The 18,841-nt window shown below is 44.7% G+C and overlaps 1 long non-coding RNA gene across 1 annotated transcript; it reads right to left on the bottom strand.

Annotated features, from left to right (window-relative positions):
- Positions 1 to 14,602: 14,602 nt before the first annotated feature.
- LOC110290705 lies at positions 14,603 to 18,602 on the bottom strand. The gene is made up of 3 exons (XR_002377500.1): positions 18,479 to 18,602; positions 18,180 to 18,318; positions 14,603 to 14,740 (listed from the first exon to the last, which is right to left on the bottom strand). It is a non-coding gene; the product is annotated as an uncharacterized LOC110290705 (long non-coding RNA).
- Positions 18,603 to 18,841: the final 239 nt, after the last annotated feature.

Genomic DNA, 18,841 nt, shown 5'->3' with positions numbered 1-18,841 from the left:
TGTTGGGGTTCCCGTGTTGTGTTGATAACCGAACAATGGGCTACAGATGACAGAACTTGCCGATAAAAAGATCCATGTCTTTGGTCACTATGACACTGCTCCATCAGTCCTGCCTTGGACTGGCTGCCTCTCCAGTGTGTTTTACCAGGGGAGAAGGACCTGGTCCCAGAGCTGTCAAAAATTGTCCAGAAAGTGATTGGCAGTTGAATTACTACACAGCCATCAACTATTTTTTATGTGTCAGGAACTGTGTGATAAATTCTCTACAAATGTTTTACATTTTAAATTCTCTACTATTAGCCCCATTTTACAGATTATAAAAGTGAGATAGAGGCAGAGTAACTTGTTCAGGCTCATTCTGCTGGTGCATTATTGGAGGAAGTATTAGAATTTAAGCAGTACAGTAAACACACCTTCCTTTCTGACATATGACAATATCAGTAGCAAGCTTTTCCTTGATATCAATATATGAGAGACTTATTTCTTCCTCAATGAACCACAGCTCTGACCTCCATCTTTCGGTGGTTATTATTAATGGGATGCCGACGTCCCCCTACCTAGCCCCAGATTCCTCTGAATCTGGAAGTTGGGAATCAAGTAAGGAAATGGTTTAAGGTGACGCATCTGGACTTCTCAATATAAACACTCACAGAGAACAATGCAGGCTGCTGAAGCAGAGGCCACAGTTGCAGCGCTAGAAGCAAGGACGAGGATAAAAATAAATGGGATTCATCTACCACAAGCACCATGTCCCACAGGAGACATACGTCTCGTGAATATGAGAAAAAGTGGTCTAAGTAGACTTGAGGGAGGCTCTTTAGCCTAATGCAAAGTTTACACTTGAGAAAAAAAAAACTACTTTATCTTTGTACCCCCCGCCCCCCATTTTTCTCAGGAGTGGTTGAAATGTCAGGATTTGAGAAAACTTGAAGATCTCAAAATAAGGGAAGTTGGGGGTACAGTTTTCTGGAATTGCAAAGCCAAATATACGGGGATGAACTAGATCACTGGTTGGCACCAGAAGCCATTCATTGTGCATGTTCCACTTGATCAGTGAAGTGCTATTTGTATTTGGGTAACATCTTACCCAACCAGAGTCTAGCCAATGATGCATGAGCGTGAGGCCAAGGGGCAATTCCAGGAGTGAAGTTAACTGAGCTGCAAAAGCTGCTCTCATCTTGTCTTCCCGCACTTCCTCTTCCCACTGGTCTAGAAGGACATGGTGTCTGTACCCATGACATGGGTTTTGGATTGAGGATGGCTATACAGAAAGACGGCAGCCGAGCCCTCTATATTCACTTGAGTTCAAGGATACTTTATCTGTGGACTTTCATTTGAGAAGGGAACTTAATCTTGTTGGCAGATCAGTTCCTTTTATTCCTGCCTTGTACATGCCAGGCTGACTCAGTGATGTAAAGCCACATCCATTTTGGATGGCAAGAATCAGAGAAGTATTAGAATGAGTTCAAGACATCAGCTGTGTTGTAGATTCACAAAGACAACAGAGCAGAGCTGTGAAGGGGCTTGACAAAGTCTCCCTCTTCAGTATTCATTCTACAAAGAACTCCTGGACAGTCCTATGTGTGAAGCTATTTGCCAGGCATTTAGGGCACAGGGATGAAGCTGGGCATGATTTTGTCTATCTAGAAGTTCACTATCTAGAAGGTGGGTGGATCGCCAATCTCCTTGAGCTGTGCACCCAAGGCATTTATTTTTGCTTTATTAACCGAAGCCTCTTTCTATGGTGATGAAGAGGAAGAGGAGGAGGAGGAAGAAGGAGAGGATGAGGGGCAGGGGAGAGGGAGGAGCAGGAGAGCTGACAAGCACCTAGGTGCCATCATGGGTGTGGTGGTCAGATGACACCTTTCAGGAAGTGGGTCAGTCCCTCCACCTAAGGTTTAGGAATCAAACTCAGGTCCTCAAGCTTCTGGGATAACTGCATATTGATTCCCAGTAACAAAAAATAATCACCAATGTGATTATGACTTGACTACAGCCCGAGCTCTGAACACACAGCAAAGGATGCACCTTATAGGCTGAGTAGCACATGGTGCCTTTGAACCCGGAGTGACTCCCATCAGTGCAGGCTTGAGACTGTATACGTTATGAATGCAGTCTTTTCTGCACAATGTTTTCTTCTCTGAAACAACAGTTCAGTTACAGAAAATGAAGACTCTCAACATTGTCTTACCATTAGTCCTTAGTGTGTATTTATCAAATTACTCTTTGAGTTGGATTGCATTAGAATGTTTACTTCTAGCTGGGCATGGAGGTGCATACCCATAATCCCAGCATTTGCGAGGCAGACAAGGAATATTAGGAGTTCAGGGTCAACTTGGGGTGCATAGTGTGTTCAAGGTCACACAATGTCCTGACTCAAGAAAGATAACTTTATCTTAAAAATTGCTGTTGGACTTGCTGAGCTGAGTTTCACAACTTTTTTTTTTCAGTGAATTTTGGCTTAGGATGATGTCAGAATTTCTGCCAGGCAAGATGATATGCTTGTAATCCCAGCATGCAAGAGGTAGAGTAGGAGGATGGAGTTCAAGGCCAGTCTCAGATGGACAGTAGGTGTGAAGCCTACCTGGGAAACACGAGACCTCGTCCTGACTCCACAAACCAAACAAAGCAATCAGAAAGGACGGGATTGTAAGATTTTCTGAAATAGTCCTGAGCCTACTTCTGCCACGCTGAACTACATGTTCATGTGAAGTTGTGGTCTCAGTACTGAGAGTTATAAACTGGACATATCAATCAGCTCAAAAGGAGGCTGAAGACATTTTCCATACTGTAGTATCAAATATTCAGTCACATTTTAATTCTTTACATAAAAGCAAACAAGGGTCAGTGCAGTGGCTCAGTGGATAAAAACTGCTGTCACACACACATACCTGGTGACTTGACTGCCAGCTAGAAAACTAATTTCCAGATGTTGTTTCCTGACCTGACCTTTATATGCAAGCTCTGACTCTTGTGTACTCGCCCACACCCATTCCGATGCACATGCATACCCTGACAATGAAAGGAATAGAGAAGCAATGCATCTCTTCCATTATGCAAATTTGCTTTCATCTTTAATAAATGGTAAAATTATATTTTACACATATATGTATATATCAGAGAAAGAGTTGAAAATACATTTCTTGATGGGTTATTATCAATTAAGTGTTTGACTTGTGGAAGGACTGGAGACCACAAACAGTGCTAAAAGCCCTGTATTGAAGAGGAAGGAGAATGCACAGAGTGAACACACAGGCTCCCTCCTCTGTGTGACATGCATTCCTGGCCATGGGAATGCAACCAAGCATTCAAGCATAGACACATAGTTTGGCTGCATATCTACAGCGGCAACCTTGCTGCAGGATCGCATTTCTTCTGCTGCTTTCAGAACATCTTGTATGCGCAGGTGCCTCTTTATATGGTGGTGTGGTTGGAGGGTGGGGGCAATAAAACAATAGTCTCTGGGGGCCTCTGGGGAGAATCTCGGAGTTCCCTGGGATAGGAAGTTCCCTAAGAGATCAGGAGCCACAGAAATTCCCACCAAACAACAAAGCATGTGCAGCCAAGATAAAAGGAGATGGGGGTGAGAGAGAAAAACAAAACACTGTAACCCTGGCTGGGAAGCAGGTGACCCAATACAAACAATCTCCTTTCTTCTATTATTTGCAGAGTTTAGGAACAAAACAAAACAAAACAATGCTCAACTCCTCCCCTCTCCCGTGGAGGGTGGAGGGACCTTCAAGGATGCTTAAAGCAAGGAGATGAAAAAGGTTTTTTTCTCAGCCCATGCAACTGCAAAGACAAGGCATGTAAAAGTAGCAAATAAACAGAGAAGGTCCAGACTGCCAGCCATCAAGACCACTGGGCCAAGGGCAGATAAAAGGACCAATCTTTGGATGGACCTGTGGATGGCTTCTCATTTCCTCCTCAAAGCTAGCTGTCCCTTCAGCTTCGAAGCCACCAGCTGATGGGCTGATCCCTTCTCATGGATTCAGCAAAATGCACCTGGGTCTTGTGGCTGCAGAGGACACAGGAAGAGCCAAGAACACCTGCACTGTGTGCTGTGGAGACTGCTCTTTGTGTGGACCCTTTTGAAATCTTCCAGGGTCTTAGAAACATGTCTAGCTAATCACATATTGTGTGGAATCTGCAAAGATAAATTATTTCTATGCCTGTTGAGTAGTCCCCATTTGGGAACCAACTTTAGGGTGTATTAGACTGAAGGTAAAACTTCCACAAAATGTCTTTTCCAACTTTCGAAAGAGTCTCTTCTGTTCTTTGCCTACATGGATTGCAATAACCTTGGCACAACGTATATCTAAGGGAGCAACCTGAGTCAAAAGCTGGAAGGTCATAAGGAAGTGAGGTTGGAACCATCGGTTCAGGGCTCCTCTGAAGTAAATACAATAATGCTGGAGGATTGGCTTTCTAGCCACTAAAACCTTTCACTGCCCCTTGCATGTATCTGCCCTGTTTCTTTGATATTTTATCATATAGCATCTCAGGGATCCAATAATCCCAAGCTTGAAGAATTGCTCTTGACTTCTGCTGTGGGGTCAAGGGAGGATAAGAGACCTCGGTGAGAGTCCTCAGCTGACTTGAGGCATGCCTATGCTTGTCTTGGGAACAGTAGCTGCTTTACAGGAAGGACTCAGACACTTTCCAGAAAGCACCACAGGAAGAGAACAGAGTAACAAGGTCAACCATATTCAAAAGCCAGGGGTTGTTTTGAATGCAGTGTGGTGTCTGCCATGGAGATTTTCTTCCAGCCGAGTCTCCAAGGATTCATGCCAGGACCTGAAACAAAGAGTTAGAACATTAAAAAGGCATTTCAGTAGGACTGTGTGGCACTGTGCACGCAGACTGAATGAGACCTAGTGAGACTTGGGGCTCACTTTCAACAGCTGGGTGGAAAATGGCCCAGCTCTTTTAAGTGTGGTCATTCGGAGGGGATATAGAAAACAGATACTCTTGTGGTCTGCACAGCTTTGAAGTCGTGACTTTGGGACCAGCTCTTATTAGAGAGAAGAAAAAGGGCCTTCAGGCTAGAAGATCAGGTGACAGGCAATCAAGTGACATGGCACATAGAATGTGATTGCCATGTCTCATTTCATGGTTGGCTCTTTACATTACTTATTCCTTTAAAGACTTCTCTGGAGATGGTTCAGTGAGTAGACTGTTTGCTCTGCAGGTGAGAAGACCTGAATTTGAATCCCAGCATCTATGTCAAAGCTGGCATGGAAGGCGAGTACCCATGACTCAGCACTGGAGGAGGAGAGACAGACAGGAAGAGTCTGTGTGCTTCCTGGACAGCCATTCTGGCTGAGATGGCAAGTGCCGGGTTCAATGAGAGCAACTACATAAAAAAATAATGAGGCTGAGGGAGGTAAAGGAAGTCACAGGGGAAGAAAACAAACTCTGGCCTCCACACACGTAGGTGAGAATATCTATACTGACACGTGTGCATACCAAAGCATAGGTACCAGGCACAGCACCCTGTCCCTCCCCAGCACAGACTTTCCCTGCATGTAAGGTAGACTTTTGTTGCTACAGTTGCTGACAGATAAGGAGACTGAGTCTCTAGAAAAGAATTTCTAACTTAGAATACATGCAGTTGCAAGAATGTGCTTGCCCAACCTGTCTAAACCTCAGTTTCCATTTTTTTTTTTTTTTAGATTTATTTATTTTATGTATGTGAGTACACTGTAGCTGTCTTCAGACACACCAGAAGAGGGCATCGGATCCCATTACAGATGGTTCTGAGCTACCTCATTGATGTTGGGATTTGAACTCAGGGCCTCTGGAAGAGCAGTCAGTTCTGTTAACCGCTGAACCATCTCTCCAGCCCCAGCTCCTACTTCTTAACTCTGTGTACACAGTTGGAAGCCATAGAGTGTTTTTGTTGCTCTAATTGCTAATTCATTTTAGCCCCCAGACTGCTGAGGTAACTTGAAAAAAAAGTAGTATTACTATGAAAATGAATTTGATTTTACTTGCAGTCTTCATTTATTTATTCAAAATCGCTGGGCTATGCTGGCTATAGTATGCTTCTGTTTTAAGAACTGCTCCTGTTAAAATCTGAAAAGTTCACGTGCTAGAGAGCATTAGTATTTCCTACTACAATCCTGCCACACTTGCTCCTCTGCAAGCAGTGTTATTTGCATAACTGAAGCCTTTGCCTCATTCAGCCTAAGCAGAGACTTGCCGTCTTCATTGGAAATGTTTAAGTACTTGGACAAAAGGTGGTGTTCGTTTATTTCTAGCATGTCAGGCCAAATTATGAAGGTTGAATTATGCTTCTCTGACTGAAGAGAGGAAATTGGAAAAATGTTCTGCCAAAATTTGCTTATTGATGTACTTGCCCTTGTGTATACAAGAGTCAAGGCTATTGTTTGCCTTGAGAGGTCTCAAGCACACACAGAAATGATAGACATCACTCAGCCTCCAGAGGTGGGCTGAACTCATGTCTGCTACATACAGTGTCACTGTTCCAGTGGAGAGGGAGAGCCTTAAGCTTCACCTTTTCTATGAGCCATCTCTGTTGAGGTGACAGGACCCATTGAAAACATAACGCTTGAACCAAACAGTCCATGATTCTCACTGGTAAAGCCTTGTTTGTTCAGAACATGGCACATCACTTTGTCTTTGTTCATGACTTTTCTTATGGAAACGTTGGGTAAAGGTTATGATTCTGATTATATATAAAACTAGGCAGGAGTGGGAAAGCCCTAAGTTTAGGGGAATCTATTATTTTTCTGGATAAAAATAGTTCCACTCACTCTTGATTTGCAAGGAAAACATCAATTAAACAGAACAATGTTCCTTGCAGAGTATAGATGCCGTGCTGTCTCTGGACCCTTCCTTTGAATTCGTTGTGCACTATGTCGTGTCTTCTGTTAGGAGGAAATTATCAACAACAAGAGGAAATCCTGGACTAGTATTGAATAGTCCTTATTTTAAAGGTACTTCCCTTCTTGTGGGAATTGTATGTAATCAGAACAACACTATAAAATGTTGGAATTATTTTACAAGGTTTGACTTTCAGCCCCATTTTTTCTTTTCTTCTTCTTCTTCTTCTTCTTCTTCTTCTTCTTCTTCTTCTTCTTCTTCTTCTTCTTCTTCTTCTTCTTCTTCTTCTTCTTCTTCTTCTTCTTCTTCTTCTTCTTCTTCTTCTTCTTCTTCTTCTTCTCGGCTTATTGTGCTAAGATGCAGTCAATTGTTGAGCTGGAGAACATTCTTCTCAGGCTCCATGAACTTTGAGGTGAGGTGGAGGTTAAAGCATTTGCCGCAGGAAGCAGGAGGTCCTTAGAGACACCCTTTTATTCTAGAGCACACAATGACTAATAAAGGCCATTTGAGTCACAAACATGTGCCCCTTTCTGAGCAAAGATGACTGTCTTCAAGGTGGGGAAACTGAGCAAGCTGGCCCGAAATTCCCTCCTCATGAGGTTGGCCCAGCCAAAGATGGGAAGGTGGAAGTGAATGGGCCTGGAAGACGTATGGTGGGGAAAAAGGGTCAAACTTACTTTTCTCCTTCTGAGAGTAGCTAAGCATTACTTGTGGCCAGGAGCCGCATGGAAGCTGCAGCAGCCTCAGAGGATTGGGCTTCTGTGCCCTCTTGTCTGTGAAACCAGTTAGCAGGCAGGATACAGGAATGCCCAGTGCTGCATCCTTGGTGCTGACACACCCACGAATGTGCCTCTTGTAAGGAGCTCCAATAGGGGAGGGTAGATTGCTGTATCTGCAGTTACAGGTAGTCTAAAATGCCAGCTGCAAGCACAGAAGTCCTTGGAGTTTTTATATCTTATCTGAAAGTGTGCAATGCTCTGGCATTGGACTCAGCACAAGTTCAGTCAAACTTTTTAGGCATGGTAGCTCCTGGCCACATGGAGCTATTAGGCATTTTTCACATGCTTAGAGTGACTAAGGAACCAAATTATAAAGTTATCAAGTTATCTTCAATCTTTTTGTATGTTTGTTTGTTTTTTGAGATAGGGTTTCTCTGTGTAACAGAGCCCTGGTTGTCCTGGACTCACTTCGTAGAGATCCCCTTGCCTCTGCCTTCCAAGTGATGGGGTTAAAGACCTGTGCCACTGTGCCTTGTCAAGTTATCTTTAATCTTAATAACTAAATTTAAATAATTCTGTCATGGTCCATACCTGACACATGCAATCCTGGCTGCCCACTGTTTACGTTGAGACTCTTGAACTCTCAGTAGACTTGTGCAGGGACCTGGCAGTGGCTCTTTTGTGTGCTGGTCAGTATATATATATATATATATATATATATATATATATACACACACATATACATTCACACACATATTTGTATATAATATATATAACTAACAAAATATATAAAATATAATCTATATAACATGTAACATAATATGTGATATATATATAGCATATACACATATTTATATACAAGTTATATATATTTATATAAATATAATATATATTATTTTCTCATCTTATTTAACTAACATGGTGGTCTCTCCTTAGAGTTCTGGTCCCAAACCTGTAGCCTCCGTGGTCTTGAGAATGTATTGTTTTTCTACCAAGGAACACTGAAGAATGGCTCCTATTTCAATTCTCCTCTGCAAAGACCATGCTACATCCCCTAGCAGGGCTTGTTTAGTACTGATCATGAGCCTGCACCCTTTGTAGCTGCTGTGCTCAAGTTCCCTTCCCATTACTAGAGCTAGAGTCCCATTGTCCCATTACATGCTACTCTCAGGGTCAACTCGGAGTAAAGAAGCCCAGGGGTATGTGAGCATCCCACACAGTCTCTGGGCACATTTAGATGACTGCATAGCATTCTCCAGGTTATGAAAACACGCTGAAGACAGGTCATTCTGATTAACAGACAGTTTGGACTGACAAACTAGATAGCTGTAAATACTAACGTAGACTCCTCAATTTCCAGGGAATTTAGCACAATCAAACAATTTTTACAATCAAGTACTCTAAATTTGTGCATTCTTTCTTTGGTGGTTTAGAAGGCATTTTAGAATCTTGTAATGCCCTTGAGGGGTCATTATGAACAGGAGTTACTGTTCCACTGCACATCATGGAGGAATTAGGTTCATCTTCGTTTTCTAGTAAGTTAGATACACAGGATAAACATTTGCTGCAAATAAGCCAATTTATAGCTTTATTTCAATAATGATTGCATATTACTTTGGGAGGCTTTTATGTTAAATTTATTATATTGTTAAGATTAATATGATTCTGATAGAATGTCTTAAAATTTACCTATGTGCTAGATGTTAAACTTAAAATTCTTAAACAACTCCTTTAAATGAAAGTATTTTTGATGCAACAGGTACATTCAAGAGAGTTGGTACAAATCGGACTTCTGAAGAATGAATTTTGTATGAGGAAGTTATGAACATGAAGATGTGTTCGTCCGTCATAATAAATGTGGAAAGCATGGAAGAGTTTCACAGAAAGGTCTACATATCACATCGTTAGTAACAACCATGCGCTGTTTCCGAGTCCTGTGCATGCATAACCCATCAGTTTCCTTCTTAGTCACTGTGACAAAACCCCTGATAGAACAAGCAAGGGGAAGTGTGAGGTGGTACAGTTCATCACAACAGGGAGGATGGGGCACTGGGAACTGCTTGTCACTGGGGACAATTGGAGCTGGGGGCTTCCTTGGAATCAGAGAGCTCAGGTTAGTACACTTGAGGCTGGCCCCTCAGTGATTTACTTCCTGAGGCTCAGCTCCACCCCCTGGTTGGTGTGCCCAACTTGCCCTCTAGGCTGACTGTGACTGGGAGTGCTAGGAATGGGGCCCTGCACATAGATACAACTTCCCATACTGAAGGGTCAAAAGGTTGGATAATTCTGTAAGTTCTACAACCTCCTCCAACAGTGCCACCAGATGGGGACCAACTGTACCAACACATTAACCTAGAGGGAATATGTTACATCCACACAGTTATAAATTAGAATATATGAAATCAAAATTCATTCATTTTTTCTCATAAATTTGCATTGGGGCAGTTAGATGGGATGAAGAAAACCTACCTCAGCAGTAGGGACCAGCATCATCTCATCCATCAAGGGCTCGAGTAAACAGGAAAGTTACCTTTTATTCTTTGTGCTAGGACACTCATTTTCTTCTGCCCTTGAGCATCAGAGCTCTGCATACTCTGAACTACACTAGTTATTTGTCATTTATTATTATTACTACAAAGACTCTTAGAAAATAAGACACACGGGAAAAGAGGACAGCACATAATTCTAACATCCCAGGCTTATAACATAGTTATTAGCATACTTGCTGTTTGAAGATTAATTACAAATGTTTTATTTTACATGTGTGAGTGTGCACAGTGTATGCTCAGGAGCCTGTGGAGGGCACAAGAAGCTGTTAGGATATCGGTTACAGGTGTGTGAGCTGTGTGTGAGTGCTGGGAGCTGAACCCTGGTCCTCTGCAGGATCGGTAATCTTTCATAAACCTCTGAGCCATCTCTCCAGCCTCTGATGGTGGAATTTTAGGATTTTTTTTTTTTTTTGGTTTTTTTTTTTGAGACAGGGTTTCTCTGTGTAGCCCTGGCTGTCCTGGAGCTCACTCTGTAGACCAGGCTGGCCTCGAACTCAGAAATCCGCCTGCCTCTGCCTCCCGAGTGCTGGGATTAAAGGCGTGCGCCACCATGCCCGGCGGAATTTTAGGATTTTTATTTATGATTTGTGTGTGTGAGAGAGACAAAGAGTATATGTGTGTGCAAGTGTGTGTGCTTGTGTGTGTGTGTGAGAGAGAGAGAGGGAGGGAGGAAGAGAGAGAGAGAGAGAGAGAGAGAGCACAGAAGATAACCTGTGGGATTTAGTTCTCTCTTACAAGCGTGGGGGATGTGGGGATCAAACTCTGGATTGCAAGGCACCCCAATCTGCTGAGCCCCTTCTCTGGCCCCATGTTATGTTTTGTGAGAAGCCAGGAGAGGTATGCCTTAAATAGGAGGAAAGCTAGAACACAGAGATACTGGATTCTGTGAGATATGATTCCTATTCAGGCAAGTGCTCTGATGTGTGTTTTTCTAGTTTATATAAAAGTGATTAATTGTTGACACTTGTCAGAAGCTTATGTCATCAAAAGAAGATCTGTAGTATGTACACAGTCCGCAAGGAATGAGTAAGACCCAGCAATGCTGGGCCACCTAATGCGGCTTCCCCTAAGTTTCTAGGGTGAGCCCTTATCTCCATTGTGATGGTAACAGGCGTTTGGAAGGCAATTTCGTCTTGAGGGTGGAGCCCCCAATTAAAGGTGGTGGATTATCTTGGCAGTTAGCTTGTTCCAGGAGGGGAGGCTTCCTTGATCACAGTACTGTAAAACACAGAGGGTGAGACAGAACAAAACAAGCAGTAGTTTCAGCATAGCCTTTGCGCTTGCTGCAGAGGTATGGACGGTTAGGAAGGACTAACTTCGAAGAGCTCCAAGGATGTTTCGTCTAGCAGGTCTCTCTTCAGTTAGATTAGATAAGGAGGCTGGCTTCGTTCTTCTGCTGCTGGAGTCAGCCCGGTTTCCTGGTTCTCACACAGCAGCCAGACAGTGTTGTGTTTGGATTCACAACACTGGCCAGGGGATGTTTACGTCCCGACCAGGACAGCTGTGCCCACTGAAACCCAAGGAGCAGTGACAATGTTTATTTCCGGAATGGTAAAACACTAAAACTCTTGGTCTCTAAAAATAGGTCACTGTTTTACCTCACCGTGAACCGGAATTGTTTACCTCGCACCAGACCTGCCTGACGGCGGTTCCCCCAGTTGGTTCAAGCTGAGAAAGGGTCTTAAATTGTCTTTGAAACTCTGCAGATTTTTAACTTCCAGAATTATCACTTTTGGAAGACAAGTATAAGATTGTTTCCTGTACTTGTTCTAAGTGGGTAGCTCTGAGAAGTCATGCAGAGAGTCAGTCCTTACGTCATAAACTCTCTAAAGTCAGACTCGTTTTCAAGAAATCTGAGCTCTGTGTTTGAGAAGCCTGCAAGGTTCTTTGAATCCAGAACTGACCAGCCACACAGGAACAAAACAGAAGGTGGCAAGGAATCCCCTTCTGGTGAATGGTCTGTAACCCCAGCTGTCTGGAGCCTGGAGCAAGAGGCTGGAAGGCCCCAGGCCTGCTTGGGCTACAGAGCAAGTTCAAGGTTCCCTTGAACAACTTAGTGAGGCCCTGTGTTAGCAATACAGAGTAAAAGGCGGCTTGGGACGCAGCTCAGTGGTGTGACACTTGCTTATTCTGGGCAAGGTCCTCAGTTCAATCTTTGGTACCATAAATGAAGGCATATATTTTTATAGAATAAATTTTCCAGTCTATAAATCTTAAGATAAGGCTTTTCTGGCTAAGCTGGTTCTCGTGGAGGAGTGTCAGACTGGCAATTGTTTGTCCGTATGTATACAGGTACATCTTTTCCCGTGTCTGTGGATCCGAGAGCAGCTTTCCTGTCCCCCAACCCCAGTAGCTTCGTTTCCCACACTTCAGATACTGCCCCTATTAGCAAAAGGGTTTATAGTAGATTTACAAAGGACAGGTTTCAAGGAATTCAGTGCCCTCACTCCTGTGGTGATCGATCACTGAGCTTCTGGCCTCCCATTCTTCTGTCTCCAGAATTCTGCACTATTCCCGGAGCAGTCTTCTTTGGCCTGTTTCTGCCCCGTGAACTTGTGATAGACCGTAAGATGTGGTCACTCTTTTAGCCTTTAGTGCCAAATTCTCACACTTCAAAACCAAAAGCCAATTGGTTTAAACGGCTCACTGTTTTATATTTGAATCAGCATCTCACTGGAACCCAGGCTGGCCTCCAAGTGATGATGGATCTTCTTACCTCCACCTCCCTGAAATTAAAGGTTGGCATTAAGCATGTGTGCCATGGTGACTGTAAGTGTTCCCACCTTCTTTCTGGGTTCCCTCGTGGCCCGGCCTGTCTGAGTGCTGGAGCATTTCTTCATCCTTCAAGGCCTGTCGTGAACCATGTGGTACAACAGTTACTTGGCATTTTATACTTTTCTTAAAGTACGAAGGTGTCCTCTCCTTAGATCTGTTCTGGTTGTGCTGGTTGGTGTCAGAGAAAGCTGGAGTATGCTTGACCGTGAACTCCGCAGGGTGGCTGGAAGCTGAGGAATCTCCTGAAGGATCTCATCCAGGCTCTGCACAAGGAGTGCTGCCTGCAGGGGTTTCCCCTGGCTCAGTGCCAAGCCCTCAACCTCAGCGGTCTATTTCTTTAATTCCCCTGTTTTCATCCAGGAAACGGCGATTGAGTGTCCACTAAGTGGGAGCTCTTTCGCTTTCTTTCTTTCTTTCTTTCTTTCTTTCTTTCTTTCTTTCTTTCTTTCTTTCTTTCTTTCTTTCTTTCTTTCTTTCTGTTGTTTTTCAGCTGATCTAATCTCCCAAGGAAAAATTTGACCCCTAGAACATAGAATTATATCATGACTATGAGCCTGAGAAGGGTTGTGATGGAGAAAAATGGATTTAATCAATGAACACTACGTAAACATATGGAAACATCACACACACAATTAATTCATGTTAAAGAGTGGCTTTCTTTTTTAGCTGACTTCAGCGTAACTGGGCTCGTTAGTTCATTATGTAACTAAGCCTATTCATGAGGAGACCTGGGAGTGCTTCGGGGACCAGAGTCATGTTCTTGACCCTGAACTGAGCCCTCCATTCTCCATAGAACCCCAGGCACCACCAGAGGCTATTGCCTTAAAGGTGAGCCCAGGACATCTTTTACCTCATGGGTCCCACATGCCACATGATGCCACATGAACCTCAGAACAGGACAGCCTTTGCGTTTTGATGTCTGCATGGTCCCTGTGGACTGTCCTGTGGCTGGCACCCCCCCTCTGTTACTTCCTCAGCCAACCCTGTGAGAGTCTGACATGTCTAGGGAGCTATTCTGACTTCAAAAAGCAATTTGGCCTATTTTCCCCAGATACTCATGTTTTGCTTTCAGTCTCTCCAAGTTCAGTCTTGATTTTGTCTTTATGAGAGACTATGGGTATGTTTACTACAGCAGTAACCCTGCTAGACAGTTATGGACTCAGGAGTGAACGGACAAAGAGATGCGCTGTCGGAACACAACAGTAGCATTCAGACACAAACAAGAAGCAAAGACTGTCATTGGGGTGGGAGAGGGGGGATCATCCAGGCATGATGGTCACTTTCAATCACAGCACTCTTGAGGCAGAGATGGGGAGATCTCTGAGTCTACACCGTAAATATAGTGACTTCTAGGCTACTCAGGACTACATAAGGAGACCCTATTAAAAAAGCAGTTCTATTTCTTAAGTGAGACAACCACAGACAATTGGAGCTGGAAACAGCATCGAGCCTGGGGCACTATGGTTCTGTTTTCTCCAGGACTGGTCCTCTTTGTGCACTAAGCAAGTGTGTCAAGAATAAAACCCCAAACTCTGGCTCCCAGGTTACTGAGTCCAAGCTTGGCTCTTAGGATAAGGCTGTGAAGAAATGCAGTGAAAGAAACCTATGCTTTCAGCAGCCAGGATGGAAGTGGTTGCTCATTTCTTCCAAGCAAGGGAGTTTGTGGTTGAGTTCAGCACTCCAGGATGGAAGATCGCTGCAGTCCCTCTGGCCCCATATCACGGTGCCTTCACCAGAGTGAGCCCTCTACCTTCTGTGCTTATTTTGCTTCCAACAGGACATGACCTCCTCTGGGTTGTTTTCATTTCTTCCTTCTTTAGACAGCCCATCCTGCCTGTATCTGGCTGCCTGTGAGGAAAGAAATAGGAAGTGAAATAAAGCAGGGGTGGGGGTCTGGGGGACACTGCTTCCCCACAGTCTACTTCTCCAGGACATGCAAGGATTTATTTCTGGGTGTCCCTCCCAGCCTGCACGCCATTTCCCCTGAAGCAGCTTCTCCAGCTCTCACAGCTGGCCACACAGGTTTCCCACCTGCAGCCAGGACCCTACCTCCTTCCCAGAGCACTCTAACTGGAGACAGGAAGCAATTAAGCAGCCCTGGCAAGGCCTCCCTCACATCCAGACACAGTGAGGATACTTGTCCCTTTGTCATTCTGCTAAGGACCGAGGTGCTGCCCTGCCTGCCCTGCCTGCCCTGCCCAGGGAATTGCAATAGGCTTCCCTGTCCCTTGCTTCTGTGTGCTAAGCCAGGACACCTGCACTGACTTTCCCAGCCCCAGCCTGCTTCCCACAATACGGATGGTTTCTGAATCCTCCCTTCTGCTCGGGGATGACCTCAGTGAATGCTGGCTCCCTAAAGCTTCTGGTGTCCTTTGGTGCATATTTGGAGAAGTCGGGACATGTCCCTTGCCTGGAACTCCCAAAGTTCTTTTAGTTTGGATGTGGATGCTTGACCTGTGCTCAATTCTAGGTAGAATGCTGGTCAAACTATAGCCTGCAATTCACTCAAATCTCTCCCCTGCCCGTGAGCCCTTTATACACTGTGTGTTGGGGCTGCCCCTGCCCCAGGCTGCTTTATTTTATCCTTGCTAGTGTCCCTAAATTTGAGCCCTGACTGTTTTTCCAACACTGCTAGCTTAGCTGCTGGGCCTGTGGCTGTTCTACGCTCTGACCACTGTGTGACCAATGCGGGTTACAAGACTTAGTGGCCTGCTGGCACTCCTCATGTGGTGCCTTATGCCTTGCAGAGCTGCTGGGAGGGCCCTGGGGGCTGAGGGAAACATGGCAACCTGGCACCGTTCAAGTTAGCAGTCTAAATTCTGTTTATTTAGAAGAATGGTGAACTACCTAGCCTTCTCATTGCTGTAGCAAAATACCTACAAAGAGCCTAAGGATAGAAGACTGCATTTTGCCTCACATTGGGGAGGCCGCCTGCAAGTGCCCATGGTGGTGATAACAGGAGGATTCATCTGGACACATTGTATCCATAGGGAGAAAGCAGAGAGCCCAGCGCTCAGCTCCTTTCTCCTTCAAAACAACAAAAACTTTTCCCAAACAAAAAACAACAAACAACCCTGCAAACAAAAACAAAGTCTTTAAAAAAAGTTCAGTCTGGGACCCGAGCCCATAGAATCTGGTGCCGCCCATGTTCAAAGTGGGTCTCCCCCCATCAGCTAAACCTCTCTGCAAGTGTTCCCTCAGACATGCCCATCAAGGTGACCCTGCAGACTGATCATCACAGGCAGCTGTGGGATTGAGGAGAACTCTTTTGTAAGTTTACTTTACAGCATTGTCTTTGTGTGGAAGACAGCAGTTTGTATTTTGACTGTTCTGTGATGAATTCTGTGTGGTTGGTCATGGAATGGGCTGTTATTTTGGGATTTCTTGTTAAGTTGAAGTCCTTTGCTGATTCCCAGAGCTCGCCTCTCCAAGTACCTTTGGCCCCTGGCACAACCCCTACTCCACTGAGCTGCCTGTGTCGCCAGCTTATCCACTTTCTTCTGTGTCAGTCCTTGGCCACCCAGTAGGCAGGAGATACAGCTGTACTGCAGAAGGACTGAGGCTGTTAGGAGGCGGAGACATTCAGATACCGGTTTGTCTTCAGGGAACCCAGTTTCGGCACTGACTTCTCTACAGCTTTCTCTCTATCTACTTGAAAATGAATCTTCAAATGGATCTTCCATCCTTTCCCTCAGGACACGCTCCTACTCTCTTTTTTTCTGGGAGCGTGTATCATTTCTTTCTTTCAACTTAAAAACATCGATTTTGCCATTTCTTGCCTATGGGAAGACCCTGCTAGAAGACTTCCTGGACAGATGAATGGCAGAGAATTTGTCTTGGATCATCTCTGGGTTTTGAAAAGGGCACAGGTGAGACTATTTCTAACAGGGTCACAGGAAGTGGTGAGATGAAGCTGGGCACTCTGCAAGTTGAGCCAGGCTGGTTATCCTGCCCTGCAATGTCCTGCCCTCTCTTGGAGCACTTGGTTCAGAAGAAAGTGGGCTGTAGGGTCAAACTGCCAACATCTGTGGCGTGGATCCTTGCCTTTGCTTCTGGACCAGTCTGCCTGGCTTCACCTACAGCAGCCATTGCATCATGCTACAATTATACTCGTGTCTTTTTCTTTCTGAAGATGGGTCTTCTGTGAGTAGCGACTCCTTCTATATGATTTAAAGTCACACTACATGTGCCTGTGTACATGGAGGCAGGTCAAAACTGGGCGTCGTCTTCAGTCCCTTTCTATCTCATAGCTTGAGACAGGATCTGTCACTGAACTTGGAGTTTGCTGGCTCAGCTGGGCTGGCAGGCAAGCAAGTCCCCAGGATTTGCACCTCTTTTGCCTGCAGTGCTGGGTTACACTTGCAGACCACCAACCTCTGTACAGAGGATACAGACTCAGATTTTCACTCTTGTGCAGCAAACACCTTACCCCCCAGCCATCCTCCTGGTCCCTCACCCATTGTTTTCTAACTTGCTTGATAGTAAAAATGTATTCTTTTCGTGCTGCTAGCTTCTCAGCCCCAGAGATGTTCTTCTCAGCCAAGCGTATTTCTTTTCCAAGAAGTTTAAGTCATTGGGTGGAGGACATTTTAGTTTGTTGTTATTATTGTTGTTCTACTGTATGTCATTTGGAGCATTTCAAGTCAGTTTTAGATAAAAAAAAATAGTGCAGCTTTCTGAGAAATAGAGCAATTTTGGTCTCTGTGAGAAACTGTGATTTGGCCTCTAGTCAATGAGTCTTATGGGCTCCAAGGGATGATAACATTGGAGGCTGCAGGGCTGTAGCTCTACTATAGGTAAAATGAGGCACAAGTGAGAAGTGGACAGGGTCTTATTGTTTCCAGACTATGGGATGGCTAGGCGTATTCTTCTTAACAGGCTTTTGTATGTTGAGTTTGGAAATAGCATAGTGTGGGACCCAGAGCTAAGGATCCCAGCAGGCACGCACTTACCCCAGGTGCGGGTCTTTGTAAATGAATTCAAATGACTCCAAGTACTTAGGCTTTGTGAGCTCACACAGGCCACAGTGAGGTGTGGAAAAACCATCATGGCTCCGCAACTAGGGACTTCCTGAGATGGAATGAGCCACTGGGGCCTGATGATGGCAATCTCAGTAGATCTGGAGCTATGAGATTTGGCTAAGAGCAAAGGGAGCAGGCATGTGTGAAGTCTCTGATTCTCTGGGGAGATCCATTGGGGGGGTGGGGGGTGGGGGGGAATCTGTCACCTACGTTTACTGTGACTGTTTGATTCATTAGTGTTCGTTAATCTGGTCCAAGAGACTCACCTGCCTCCCTCAGGAGAGAAAGCTGTGGTCTCCATTGATGTATGGGGATCTGGGGACAGAAATGCAGATCCAGGAAACAAACTGAACTGTTTGTTCCTAAATACAAAGGAAGGTCAATGTTGAAGCCACCTGGACAAATCTGTGAAGAAACAAATTACCTCTAGTCTACAGACTACTAAATTTCAACCATCACACAGACCCGTGCAATGTGCACATGCCGCCAAACCAGGTGCTCTCTGTTGAAGTTTGGAGCCAGACCTCTAGCTGTGTGTGAATTGCTTTGTTTCTTATTTATTTACAGTAATTGATGTAGAATTCAAGAGTTGCCAGAGAAAGTGTGTTGGATCTTTATCCTCTCTTCACTTGACTTTCAGTGCAGTTCTGCTGCTGTCAGCTTGTCCCACACAACTGCTTCTCTTTCTTACTGAATGGATAGCGTGAGCTCTTTAAATGGTTGCTCATATTGCACGTTTGTCAAATGCCAGGTGTTCTTCCACAGACTTGAATAGTTCATAACTCTGAGGGGAGGTGTGATCACTCCCATCTTCTAGGGGAGGAAATTGAGGCTTAGAAGGTTCAATGGCTTATACTCAGGGCTGCACAGCTGGGATTCAAATGCAGGGCCTTCTGGCCACACAAGGTCCTTCATGTTGTGGACATGC

This window comes from Mus caroli, chromosome 3 (assembly GCF_900094665.2).
Source record: "Mus caroli chromosome 3, CAROLI_EIJ_v1.1, whole genome shotgun sequence".
In the NCBI taxonomy this organism is placed as follows: domain Eukaryota; kingdom Metazoa; phylum Chordata; class Mammalia; order Rodentia; family Muridae; genus Mus; species Mus caroli.
The sequence above is the reverse complement of the archived record's forward strand: the minus strand, read 5'-3'. Positions and strand labels throughout refer to the sequence as shown.